The sequence below is a fragment of the Phyllostomus hastatus genome, unplaced genomic scaffold, assembly GCF_019186645.2.
Source record: "Phyllostomus hastatus isolate PE091 unplaced genomic scaffold, TTU_PhHast_1.1 phas_scaffold_1066, whole genome shotgun sequence".
NCBI lineage: Eukaryota > Metazoa > Chordata > Mammalia > Chiroptera > Phyllostomidae > Phyllostomus > Phyllostomus hastatus.
In genome coordinates, this window is record NW_025334004.1 from 29,752,198 (window position 1) to 29,765,689 (window position 13,492).

Below are 13,492 nucleotides of genomic sequence, written 5' to 3' on the forward strand. Positions count from 1 at the left end.
GCCATGACGGCAATGACCAACGACGGCCGACGTCGGGCACGAGCTGTAGGGAGCGTCAGCGAGGGACGCAATCTCTCTAAATCTGACTTCATCCAAAAGTGGGGCTCGTGGGGCATCCCCTCCCGCACAGCTGGGAGTTGTTTGCTTCCTTGGTCGATGCCCTTCTGGTTTTGCGCTCATTCTTTTACATTTCTGAATGAGGGCCCCAGGGCGCTCAATCAAGATTTGTCAAACTGAGACGGGGTGGGAGGGACAGGGGCTCGCGTGGCCTGCAGGGCACACATGAGTGTAAGGGATCAGGAAGCCCTGCAGGCCTGTCTAGAAACGAGGTGACAGCTGGAATCGACGGGCGTCGGTCCGAGGAGGAGGCGAGGGCAGCGGCCCAAGCCGGGCAGTCTGGGTCGGTTCCCACTCCGCTGGTGGCTTCAGGGTGACTTTGGGCACGTCCCTGCGCCAGTTTCTGGGTAGAAAAGGAGGAGGTTTGGCCAGATGGTCTTTAAAAGACTCTCACAGTTCTGACATTCTGAGAGTGTGTTGGGTGTTGAATGATTGTTGACCAGAGCCTGCTCCTTGTCATTCCCTGTCACCCAGGTCCCCTTGCTGTGAGAGTGGTGTCCCCATTTTACAGTTGTGGAAACCGAGACCAGGGTGCAGGTCTGGCTGTCTACTAATCCAGTGCTGAGTCCTGCTCTCTCGTGTCACGTGGTCCTCTGTGGTCATAAACCGTCAACCAAGGAGTGTCACTGTGCCGAGCAACAGACTGGCGCCTCAGGAGTGACCACAGAGCATGGCCCCACTGCCAACCGGTCCCAGCTGCTTGTTCACCATTAGCCTGGCGCCTAGAAGTCTGTGCCGACATCCTTACGAGATGTAGGTAGAGATCACCCACAGCGGCTTGCGAAGCGTGAGTCTTCCAGGGCCAGGGGACCATTGGGCCGGGCAGTCATGCCCACCCCTGCTCGCTCCAGGCCGTGGTTTGCTCTTAGAGAAATAAAACGGGACTGGAAATCAGGCAACTGCCTCGGGGCAGAAGCCTTAGGCTCGCTCTCTTTTCCTCTTGCGGTTCTTTGTCGGGGCTTGGAGGGGAGGCTTTTGACGGTGGGAGTTTGAACTCCCATCTGGTCTGGCTCCTGTGGTTGAACTTGGAGAACATTTATCCCGTTGCTTTCTGACCTTCAGCTGTCCTCTGAACGCCAGACCCAATTTCCAGGCGAGACCTGACACGTCTGACTAATGCCCAAAAGGAACAATTGGTAGGAAAAAAAAAATCTTGGGTCTTTAATTAAAAATCCGTGTTTGGCGTGGGTTCAGAGGCATATTTTTGCATCTTAACATGTTTCTTTTTTCTTTGTAGTTGGGCTCTGCTTATAAATAGAGCTGGCTCGCAGTCACATTAATTTCATTTTATCAGTGATCCAGATCAGACTAGAATGCTATTCATCTGGATTTGACTGCCAGCAGAAAACAACCTTCACCGATATCCACTTTTTCGCTAGGTAATCGTGTAGTAATTAGGATGCGTGTTGTACATAATCTTGATTTAAATAATCCTCGCTTAGTTTTTTGTCTACACAGATAAAAAAGCTATTTTGTCAGTATTTTGGAAATAGGAAATCATCTTGATTATTTTAATCAAAATCAGCATTTGTGAATTGTGGCATTCTTTTAGGAACAATTAATGTACAAGGCAGAGATTTGTCTCTCTGCCCTGCGCTGCAGATGGGTTGCCAGTGCACCAAGACAGAGCAGAGTGGCAGTCGCAGGGCCCCAGACACGTGCCCTGGCCTCGGCGCCAGGTCCTGGTGGCCTGAGGGTGAGCAGTGGAACCAGTCCTATGAGGTCACAAATCCCTGCACTGCTCCCCAGGAGTTGGGACCTTGGGCAAGTATTGAAATGATTGTACCCAGTTTCCCCGTTTGTGAATGAAAGGCTGATAGCTACCTGGGAATTAGTTACAGCGTGTTGGGCAACCCTCAATGTCATTTCCTTGTGCTTTTGTCACGGTGAAGCAGTGTCTCACTGCAACCTTGAGCAGGGATCAGCAGGCTTTTTCTGTAAAGAGCTGGACAGTAGGTAAGTCAGGCTTTGCACGCACAGGTTCCCTGTTGCAACTATTTGCAGCTCAAAAGCAGCCATAGACGATACACAGAGATGATCGGCGTGGGTCTGGCTCACAGGCTGTAGTTGCTAAGCTCTGATCTGGAGCGAGGCTTGGAAATCAGACGAACATGATTTAGAATCTGGTCTGATACTCAGCGATTGCAGAGGACCTTGGGCAAAGTACGCAACTTCTCATTTTCCCATACCAACTTCAAGGCTGGAGCGAGGGTTAGGTGAAACAATAGCAGGGGCTGGCCCTTCCCACAGAGCTGGGCGCAGATCTCCGTAAGGAGGGGTCACTGATACTCTTGCCCGTATTGCTTTTCTTGAGCTTCATTCGTTTCCTTTGCTCCGACTGACCGAAGGTGAAGACGGGGAAGTCACAGGCCGGTGGCCTGGGCTCGGGGACTTGTGGGCTGGACTGGGGGCTCTGAAACGGCAGCAGCTGGTGCTGGGGAGGCCCCTGGAGCTGCTCCCAGCGCCGGTGTCCAGGTCGGCAGAGTCCATGGGCCCTGGTAACAAGTGTCCTTTCCTCTCTGTCGACTGCCACGTTTTTCACAGTTTGGTGTGTGTTGGTGGTGATTTTCAAAAAGCCCCCAAGTGCAGTGTGAAGTGCCGTCCCGAACGTAAGAAGGGGTGCCGTGCCTTATGGTGGAGACGCTTGTATTGGGTAAGTTTCCTTCAGGCCTGCCTTACAGTGCTGTTGGCCGTGGGTTAACGTTAATGAGTAAGCCATGTGTTGTGTGTGTGTGTGTATACACATATATGTGTGTATGTATGTATACATATGAAATACAGCATGTTGGGCAACCCTCAATGTCAAATATACATTGTATACATTTCACATATATACACATGTATGTATATTTCAATGTGTGTGTGTGTACACACACACACGTATTGAAACCGAAACACACATAAACCAAGGCTGTGTATTTACTGACCTTTGAAAATGTGCCCAGACGCTCGCAGGCACCAACCCTGCATTTCCCATAGGAGTGGTGGTTAATGTTTGCTAATTCAGTGTCCGGTGACTTTGCAAAACATAACTCTGCCAGTAAGAGTGGCCACTGTATCATGTCGTTGTGTGCTGTGGCGAGAATGGCTCCAGCTGCACAGAGTAGGACCCAGGTCATGGTGTCTGGAGGACCGAACGGGAGGTGGGGAGGTGTGGAGGGTCAGTGTAGACATGTCCTTCAAGAAGCTGAGGTGAGACGAGACAGACCCGAGGGGTTGTTTTACACGGTAGATGCTCTATCAATAATTTTTCATTGAATTGAGGGAGAAACTTGAAATTTTTCTTAATAGGTTTTTATGCTTTATATTAGCTGAACTCTTCTTGTCACTTTGGAGAATCTTGAACCTTGCTTAAATAATTAAATTCCTGCCAAGAATCACCCCGAAGCACATCCCATGTGAGAGTTGCCCATGGGAGAAGCAATTTGTTTGCAGAGTGGTGTTTGTGATTTGGAGAGTCTATCTCTGTGGTTTTCCATTTGAGACTTATAGTCGAATGTCCTATTTTTAAAAATTTATTAAAATATAGTTGACATTCAATATTGGTTTAGTTTCGGTGTACAACATAGTGATTTGACATTTATATACAAGGTCTATCCAGAAGTTATCCAGTCATGTAATATGAAAAATAGAGACGTTTATTGAAGAAGATACAAGATACAAGAAACATGGTACACAGGACAATGACATCTCAGTCCCCTTCGAAGCAGGCGCCTTGAGACCTCGCACAGCTCTCCCAGTCCCCATCAGCTGCCCCATGTATTTTCTTGAATCTCACTGACAGTCTGAAATCTCTTCCCTTTCAAACGTGATTTTAATTTTGGGAAAAGCCAGAAGTCACAGGGCGCCAAATCTGGGCTGTAGAGGGGCTGAGTCACCTGGGTGATTTGATGTTTTGCCAAAATCTCTGCACGAGACGTGATACGTGAACAGGCGCTTTGTCATGATGAGGCTGCCAATCCCCAGCTGCCCGCAGCTGCAGCCTTCTGAAACATCTGAATAGTTTCTGCAGAGGAGTGCTCAAGCTTAACACACAATTTGATGCAGATTCGTTGCTCTGCTCACTCAGTCATGTTGAATGTGACGGCCACACAGGACACATGCTCACTCAACAGTGTCTACCACCCCACTGACTAGTACAGTGGAGTCGTCATTGTTCACGCATGTGCATCCCAGTCCCCTCTCCTTGGCTGCCAGGTCACATCGCTGTCACGCGAACGGTTTTTGTTATATTAACAATGGCTGGAATTTTTCCGGACAGACCTCACCATGCCTTATGATGCGATTATCACGGAAGTCTAGTAACCACCTGTCACCATACGAAGTGAGTATATTACTGACTCTTTTCCCTGTGCTGTACATTCCATCCCCAGGACTTACTTTACAACTGGAAGTTCGTACCTCTAACTCCCCTTCACGTTTCTCACCTGTTCCTCTACCTGCCTCCCTTCTTTTTTTTTTTTTCCAGGTGTTTCTTTCTAATGAATTGACCATTACATTTCCTAAGTTCTGAAACGGCCAACAGACCATAGAAAGACATTGCTTTAGGCTCCTGCTTGAAACCAGCAGCTTCAGCCAACTGCTGGCCTTGACTCAGGGCCACCCGCCTCCCTTCTGACTACCGTCCATTTGTTACCTGTACCTATGAGTTACCTGTACCTATGAGCCTGTTCCTATTTTGTTTGGTTGTTCATTCATTTTGGTTTTCTCAGGTCCCACGTATAAGAGAAACCACACAGTTCGCTGCAGCGCCGCTTCCATAGCCAAGATGTGGGGACCACCCAGGCGTCCACGGGTGAGTGAGCGGTTCTAGGTGTGGCACCTACACACGCCGGAACATGACACAGCTATAAAAAAGAGTGAGCTCTTGCCATTGACGGAACATGGATGGACTTAGGGAGTATTATGCTAAGCGAATGCTGTATTTTAAAAATGATCTATTTGTATCGAGCTGCCAGATAATATATAGGATGCCCAGTTATGTTTGAATTTCAGACCAACAACAAATACTTTAAAATATATACTATATAAGTATGCTCCACGCATTACTTGCTGAATCTGGCCACTCTGACCATGGTGCCTTAATCTTCATGACCTCTCTGCTTGGGGTGGTGTCACTGTGGCTTCTTGGGGACTCCTGTTTCCGGGGAGAGAGGGATCTGGGGTTTCCCCAGCATCTCTCCCTGAGCACGTCAGTCTGATGCACAGGCCTGGTAGCACGTGGGACCGCTGCAGACGCACTCAGAGCCCAGCGAGTTCCCTGCAGGCGATGTGCTAACGCTCAGGGAGGACCTAGCGGCCCTCTCGTGCCCGTGGGGCGTTTGCCGGCAGCACAGTGATGAGTGGGGCGTGGTTGACTGTGGATCTGGAAGCCCGTGGAGCATCTCAGCTTCGTCTCTGAGCTGCGGCGTAACCTTGGATGGGTCGCTTGGCCCTTCTGGGCCGTGGTTCTTTGGCCTTGGAAGTCAAGGCATTAGATGAGCTGCTCCCCGAGGCCCTTTTGGGTTCTGTGGCCCGAGGAAACTTGGGCAAGGAGGCAGATTCCGCAGTCATCATTTGAAAACCTAGAATTTTTCCATCTGGCGGGGAATGTACTTGGTCGTGATTTTTAAAAAACTGATGCATTGTATTTGTTTCCCAAATGCTTAGAATCATGATTGACCATAAGACAGAAAATCCCCAAACCCTTGAGGAAACGTTACGTTTGCCGGCGTGTCCTCTTTTCCAGGGAGGTGGCGTCCGCAGTCTGTTCAGGGGAGAGTGGCCTCTGAGTTACTGCCACTACTGTGCTGGAGGCACGAACTTTTCCCTGCCAGAGATGCCGGGAAACAGGCGCTTTGGCTGGAGGCAGCGATGCAGATGGGCCCCGGTGCACGGACCTGCCGAGGCAGGCGAGGCCGCAGCCAGGTCCACACACCTTGAGTAATCATTGCTGCAGGGATGGTGACCACAGGGCCTTGTGCCCCGGGGTTGCCGTGGGCCTGGTGCTGCTCCACCCGCCCTGCACACACATTGTCTCCGCTTCCCACAAGAGCGGCCACCATACACAGCGTCACGGAGTGCTGGCCTGGTTTCCTTCTCTCCCCTCATTGGGGAGGGAACTTAGATTGGAGGACCAGAGACGGGAAGAATGATTCATTGGCTAAGGCTGGAGGACAGAGACAAAGTGATCATTATCCTCATGGTAGAGACGAGGACACTGAGGCTCAGAGAGGCTGGGCGGCGTTCTAGGTCTGCTCTGCACACCAGCAGCAGAGCTGGGGTTTGAACCTGAGATCCCAGCTCCCCCCGCCCCTCCCGTGCATCTTCCACCTGGTCACAAATAGGGGAGAATTCAAATGGCCTTTCTACGCTGACAGTCTCATTCCCAGGACCCTGGAGACGAAGAGCCTCGAAGTCAACAGTGGTCGTCTTGATTACCAGCTCAAAGCGCAACCTGTTTGCATTTCACACGTAGATTGAATTTCTTGAATCAGACCCAGCAAACACGTTCATGTAGCGGGCTCTCTGGTTTGAGGCAGAAAGCTGTAATTAAATACGACCGTGGCTGGGAAACGCAGCAGAGATACAGTGTGCTAGTGAGCCTCTCCTGCCTCGCACACCTTGGCGGATCTCCACCTGCGACGCATGGGCACGCATTTGCATGTATTTGCATGCAGGCTTACTGTTTAAAGCAGTGCGTCACTTCAGGGATGGATCGCCTCACTCCTGAGGACGTGGGTGGTGCAGACAAAGCCAGACTTGCACTTTGAGGAGGCGGTGCAACCCAAGGACGGACGGCATGGGGCCGGGACCTTCAGCTCAGCTCTTACCTCGGACCCTTGGCCCCTGTAGGGGTGGAGAGTGCAACTCCTCCCTTTGGACTTTGGGGATCAGGCTGCATCCCTCTCTCAGCAGTAAACCTCCTTTAGGAGACTCAATGCCATGTAATCCAAGCACCAAAGGTGTAAAATTGGTTTAGTAAACACTGTCTGTCACCTTGACCCCAAGGCCGGATACTGGGGCCTGGTCTGCTCAGTTCTTCCCAAGGGGCGTCTCGCTGAATCCTCCCAGAGGGTCACACCCCTTCCACAGGGGAGGACGTTAAGGCTCAGAGACCCAAGTAACTTGCCCGAGGCCCCCCAGCCAAGGAAGTAGTGAGACCAGGTTTCACACCCAGGTGTGTCTGGTTCCAAAACGCAAACTCTTTACCACCATGATGAACCACTTAGAAAGTTAAGACCGAATGAGCTAGATTTGACGAAATATGTAAGGCCCTGCCTGGATAGACTCTGTAAGACTCACCACTTTAAAATGCCTGTAAGAGTGAAGATGTTACACTTGACTTCTAATTTTTAAAGTTTTATTTAAAAAGAAAAGATCATCATGCCCCAAAATGGGAAGTTTCCGTCCACGGATTCTGCAAATCCTCATTGGAGACAGTGTGGGCATGGAGAAGTCATCTTGTCTCATGAACTTCCCCCTACCCGCCTCTTCTGTCGGGTATTTAAGCTGCAAGGGACCTCCTGACCTTGGGCGTCACCTTGCCCTATGGGTCCAACATTTCCAGCCCAAGGATGCCCTTTTCCTGGGAGGAGAGCTGTCTCATGTAGTCCCTAGACAAGCCTCCATGAGTACGGCAGTAACTTTGCCATCGTCCTCACCCCATCGGGAACCCTGGGAGTCCAGCCCCTGTGGGAGCCCCGAGGTGGGACTGGCTCAGGGCCCCAGGATGCCATACCTAAAGCCACTCAGGGCAGCGTGGGCAGAGCTGGTTTGTGGTGGGCCCAGGCTCTTGACCCCTGGGTTCGTGGGCTACTTCAATGCCTCACAGACGCAACGGGCCCACGAGGTAACTAGGAAGACACCCCTACTGCCGAGGTCCTCCGGAAGTGGGAGCTCACCTGGGGACACAGTGTGACCCGTCCGCCGCATTGTCCCTGCTGAATCTTCCTCGGGAAGCTGGGATAGTCAAGAGCAGCCTCTGTTGGCGACTCTTGAAAGCCTTGGCAGTGGGTATCAGAGGCTTCTAGGCCTTCCTTTCTCGTATTTTAGGTTACGTTTTCACACTTTAGGTGAGACGGCAAGAGATAGGAACACCTACACAGAGACGAAGGGCATAGGGAAGGATCTAGGGCCCAGAAACATGTAAAAACCGAGTGTGCTGTTTGGAGAAGACGCGGGGTGGCCAGGCCTGACCATTCTTTTCAAGGACGTGAAGATACTCTGCGTGGAAGGGGAAACTGGTTTATTTCTTAATGGCCATTAAGAAGAGGCTGAACTATGACCAACTGGTCGACCAGATGAGCCTCGCGCTGCCGCTGCAGTCTGAGATTCTACGCCTTGCCTCGCACAAGCCCCCTTCCTACCCGCTCATGACTCCGGTCTCCTCCAGACTCTCTCCTTCCTGTCCCCCCAGGACCAAAATGCATCCTCACACTCTAATGTGTGACTTAAAATAAAATAAAATAACCGGAGATACTGTTATAACTGGCCCAGGAGCTATAAGGCAGCCCAATCCAGCTCCTTCATTTTCCTAATAATGAGTAAAATCACACCAGCAATTTCCCCTTGAATACATTTGTGGATCAAAGAGCCAACACTTAGAGAGCTCCCCCCCCACCCCCCCACCCCACTCCCAGCGCCCTCCAGGTACCATCTGTAAGAGAGGAAACACACTTCTCCCCGTCGTTACAACTGGAGCAAATGGGCTGAGAGCTTGGTTAATTTTTTCAGAGAGGGTTCTCCAGCTTTTGGCCGGCCGAGTGAAAACCGGTCTGGGTCTGCTGTGGCTGCATCCTTCGCACGATGACACTGCCCCTGTCCTATAATTTCTGCTAATTGCCGCTTGAACAAAAGCCACATTGTACAGCTTCTCAGCCGCTCTGTGGGCTCGGAGTAGAACCAGCCAGAAAGCTTCAAGCACTCTCACGGCGAAAGCGCCTTCACCGGGAGCGGCTGTGTTTCTCTCCGCCGCGGGCGGAGGCCGGGAGCACGTTTTCAAACCGGGTCTGACGGCGCTCCGCAGAGGGGGATCTAAGCCGAGACCGTGAGCTGGCCACTCAAATATTTGCAGGCCGATGGCGTCACCTTTCAATGTGTTTGTAGAGTAAGGATAATTGGGACTTAATAAATGGAGGCTTCAAGAATTTCAGCTTTGAAATGAGCTCATGTGCTTTGGGAGCTAAAGAGGTTTCATCAGAGTTTGGATACCAGCAGGTAAAGTGCCGAAGGCGGCGGGATCTGGCCTGGTTGTCAGTGACGTCATGGACGTTTTCCGGCTGCTCAGACAGTTAGCACGACCGGAGGGCCTTCCACTCACGGGGTCTTGAAAATACAGGGGCACGGAATCGTAAGGTTGGGAAGGGACCTTAGACCTCTGTACACCCTAACCACTCAACCACCTATTTTGAAAACCCACCTTTCAACATCCTCAGACTAAATCAGAGGTTGGGCACCTTTGAGGATCTGATTCAAACCACGAACACCATTTCGAGTTTTAGGTATTTCACAGACAAGCTGAGATCTAGACTCAAATGGCCTCATCCCCGCCCCCACCCCACGGAGCACAGTGTAGGAAAACCCCGCCTGGGCAACCGGGGTTGGTGCACGTGCACGGCGCTGCTCCTGGTGGCCCGGCTGGGCGGGCTGCCGGAGACTTCCTGTTTCCCAAAGCAATAACTGTAAAAAAATGTAGCGGTTTTCAGGTAGGGTGGCCAGTTTTTAATTTTGTTGAGTAAAAGACATGCAAGTAAGATTATCTACCATCACCAACACTCAATAGAAGACAAGACATTTTGATGCATAAAAATATCAAGGGTATAATCTTGGCATAAAGGAGAATCCATCAACTAAAACCAATTTGGATTGATGCAAAACAGATCGAATTGTTCTATTTTTTAAAAATTCACCAAAACTTTGTCAAGCATCAGTCCTGAGGTTTTTTTGACAACCACGGCTGTCAGGATTTGGGCCGTTTTTCTTTCCTTTGAAGAACCGTGTAGAAGCTACCCAGAGAAGCTTTGGTCTGAGGTGCCCTGCTGGGCAGGCACCGTGGAGCAGGGCAGGGGTGCGCACTGGGGGATTCCGCCACAACGGCGTCTCTCCTCACCCTTCCCTCTGCAGCTGCCCACCCTCTCCCGTGCACAGGCAGCCCAGGAGTACTTACTGTGACGAGACTGAATTTTGAGGTGGTTGTACTTGCTACAAAGTCCGTAGGGTGAGCTGAAGCCCCGCGCCAGTGGTCTCTCGTCCTACCCTCGAGGCCGTAGGGAACAAGCTCCCTCCCTTCCCCCACAACAACCCTTCACAAACCCGAAGACAGCCAGCCCGTCCTTCCTCCCCACCCTCGCCGTAGGGAACATCTCGAACCCTTAGTAGTTGAAGGCACCCGGCCATGCCGCTGTGCGGCCCTGTGGTTCCGTCCAGTTCGCCTTCCACTGGGGTGCGCAGGATGCGCCCTGGACCCGGGGGAGCCTCAGCTGCCTCCGAGGGAGCGGAATTACCGCCTCCCTCGCTGCGGATGATGGTTTTGGTTATTTTTAAGTAAAAACAGTCTGATATTGAATTAGCATTTTTAAAAAAACTCAGATCGAGCTTGTGCCGTAGACCAGTGAGGTTTTCGTTCCCGGGTGGCCGTTCGGTTGGCCACCTCTCCTTACGAACGTGCCCCCTCCTCCTTCGTCGCCCGACCCTTCTGCTGGCGCTCCACCTTGGCTACCCAGACTCACGGAGTCAGCGCTGCCCTGACACAAAGCCAAAGCCATTGTAATAACCCAAAACTACAGCTCAATAACATCCACGAACATGGCTGCAAAAGCCTTAACAAAATATTAGCCGATTGAATGTCAACTGTATGTAAATAGGATATCACACCACAACCAGGCGGGGTTTACACCAGGAATGCAAGGTTCGTCAAACATGAGAAGTCACGGTTTTGGCAGAATAAAGTAGAAACACCATTTGATTATCTCAGCAAGTGCAGAAAAAATATGGGAAAGGATTTAACACCCATGTATGATTTTTAAGAAACCTCTCACAGCTAACTAGGAGCAGAAGGAAACTTGTTTCATTTCTTGAAAGGCGTCTAAGAAAAATGCACATTGACTACCGTAGGGAACAGTGAAAGGGCGGGTGCGCCTCCCCCCCACCCCCCTCCAGCACCGTGCTGGGGGCCAGCTAGTGCAGTGAGACTGCAAAGGAAGTACAAAGCAGCTGGAGGAAAGGAGGAGGAAGTAAACCATCTTTATTAGCAGACGGCATGATTGCATGTGTAGAAAACCCTAATAGGTGGACAAAAAAGTTACTAGGACTTATAGTAAAGTGGTAAACACAAGGTTACTCTTAAAAAGTCAATAGTATTTTTACATAATAGCAATGGACAATTAAAAAATTGAATAAAAATACATTTTATAATGGTCCAGCAACACTAAGTACTTAGGGGCCAATATGAAATGTGTACAAGACCTGTTGACGGAGAACCTCAGAACGTCACTGAGAAATGAAAGAACCTCTGCATGAATGGAGAGAAGCACCAGCCATGCTCAATGGTGGGGAGACTCAGTATTTAAGATGTCAGTTCTCCCGAAATAGATCTGTTGGTTCAGTGGAGTCACGATCAAAATGTCACAGGCTTTTTTTTTTTTTTTGGTAGAAATTGGCAAGCCAAAACAATTTTTCCATTCGTATGTGGAATCTCATGAACAAACTGAACTAACAAGCCAAGGAGAGACAGACTCACAGACAGAGAGCAGGCTGACAGTTTTGGGGGGCGGTGGGCTGGGGGTGGAGGGGTCGAGCACACATGAGAAAGAACTCATGGACACAGACAACGGTGGTGATTGTGGGGGAGGGGTCGGGGGGGAGAGGGTATAAGGGGGTAAATGGTAATGAAAAAAATGCAATAAAAATGAGCTATCTTAAAAAAGAAAACATTTGCAAAACTTACATTATTTACTTTCAAGACTTACCACCAACCTACAGTAAATGAGACAGCATGAAGTACAGAACTATAGGCCATTCAAACAAGCAGAGACTCCAGAAATACTCCCACATATTTATGGACAACTGATATTGTCAAATACGTCAAAATAATTCAGTAGGGCGGTGATAGTTTTTTACAATAAACGGTGTCGGAACAACTTGATATCCATGTGGAAAAAAAATGACGTTTGTCCCAGACTCATACCACAGCAAACGTTAACTCAGAATGGACCATAGGCCTAAACAGAAAGGTTAAAACTAGAGAACTTCTAGGAAAAAATATGAGGAAATATCTGTGATTATAGAGTAGGCAAGCTTTCTTGGACCACAAAAAACACAAACCATCATAAAAAAATTGATACATTGAACCTCATTAGAATCGAAAACTTCTGCTCTTTGAAAGATAGCATTAAAAAATTGACTAGACAGTTCCAGACAGAAAGTATTTCCAATATGTGCATATATTTGATGAAGGTCTTGCACTTAACTGTACAAAAATCTCTTACAACTCAATACTAAGATAAATAATTGTAAAAAATTTCGAAGTGACATTTGACCAAAGCAGAAGTGTGAGTGGCCAGTAAGTGCAGGGGAAGACCCTCAGGGTCCGTGGTCACCGGGGAAACGCAAATTAACACGAGATGCGCACCCACTCCCCGGGGGTGGCTACAATGAAAACGGCCGACGGTGTTAAGTGTTAGCGAGAAGGATGCACAGCTGGAACTCACGCACATTTCTCGCGAGAGTGAAACGTGGAGCAGCCACTTCGTAAAACACCTGGACCGTTTCTTCTGAAGTTAAACATGCGTTATCACGTGACCCAAAATTCCACTCCTCGGAATTTACGTGAAAGAAATGAACACGTATGCCCACAAGAAGAGTTGACAAGGGCTATTCAAGATGCTTTCTTTCTTCGTAACAGCCTCTAAGTCCATCACAGGTGAGCGGACAGACAAGTTGCCCCATGTCCATGCAGTGCAATCGGCTGCTGATGCTTATGTGCGGGTGATGCCGAGCGGAAGACACTGGACACAGAAGAGTCCACAGTGTGTGCTTCCGTTTATGGGGAACTGTGGGACAGGCTGATCCCCAGTGCCAGCTGGCAGGTCAGCGGGTGCCTGGGGCTGGGCCTCGGTGTGGGGACCCAGCTCACGGCGACACGAGGAAACTCGTTGGGGTGATGGAAATGTTCCACGTTTGGGTTTTGGCGGTGGTTATTTGGGTGGATCCAGTTATCACAATTCCTTCAACCATACACTTAATGTGTCATTTTATTATATGTAAATCATACCTCAATAAAGATGCAAAAACACCTTATGCCTCCCTTATCTCGTCCCAGCTGGGAGCTTGTTCTAGGAAGAGTGGTAAATGGTTAACTCGGTCAGTTAGCCCTTTAATGGGAGACTTAGACGCC

The 13,492-nt window shown here is 49.8% G+C and overlaps 1 non-coding gene across 1 annotated transcript; it reads right to left on the reverse strand.

The window, feature by feature from the left end:
• Nucleotides 1–4,583: 4,583 nt before the first annotated feature.
• LOC123829185 lies at nt 4,584–4,720 on the reverse strand. The gene has a single exon (XR_006787571.1). It is a non-coding gene; the product is annotated as a small nucleolar RNA SNORA2/SNORA34 family (small nucleolar RNA).
• Nucleotides 4,721–13,492: the final 8,772 nt, after the last annotated feature.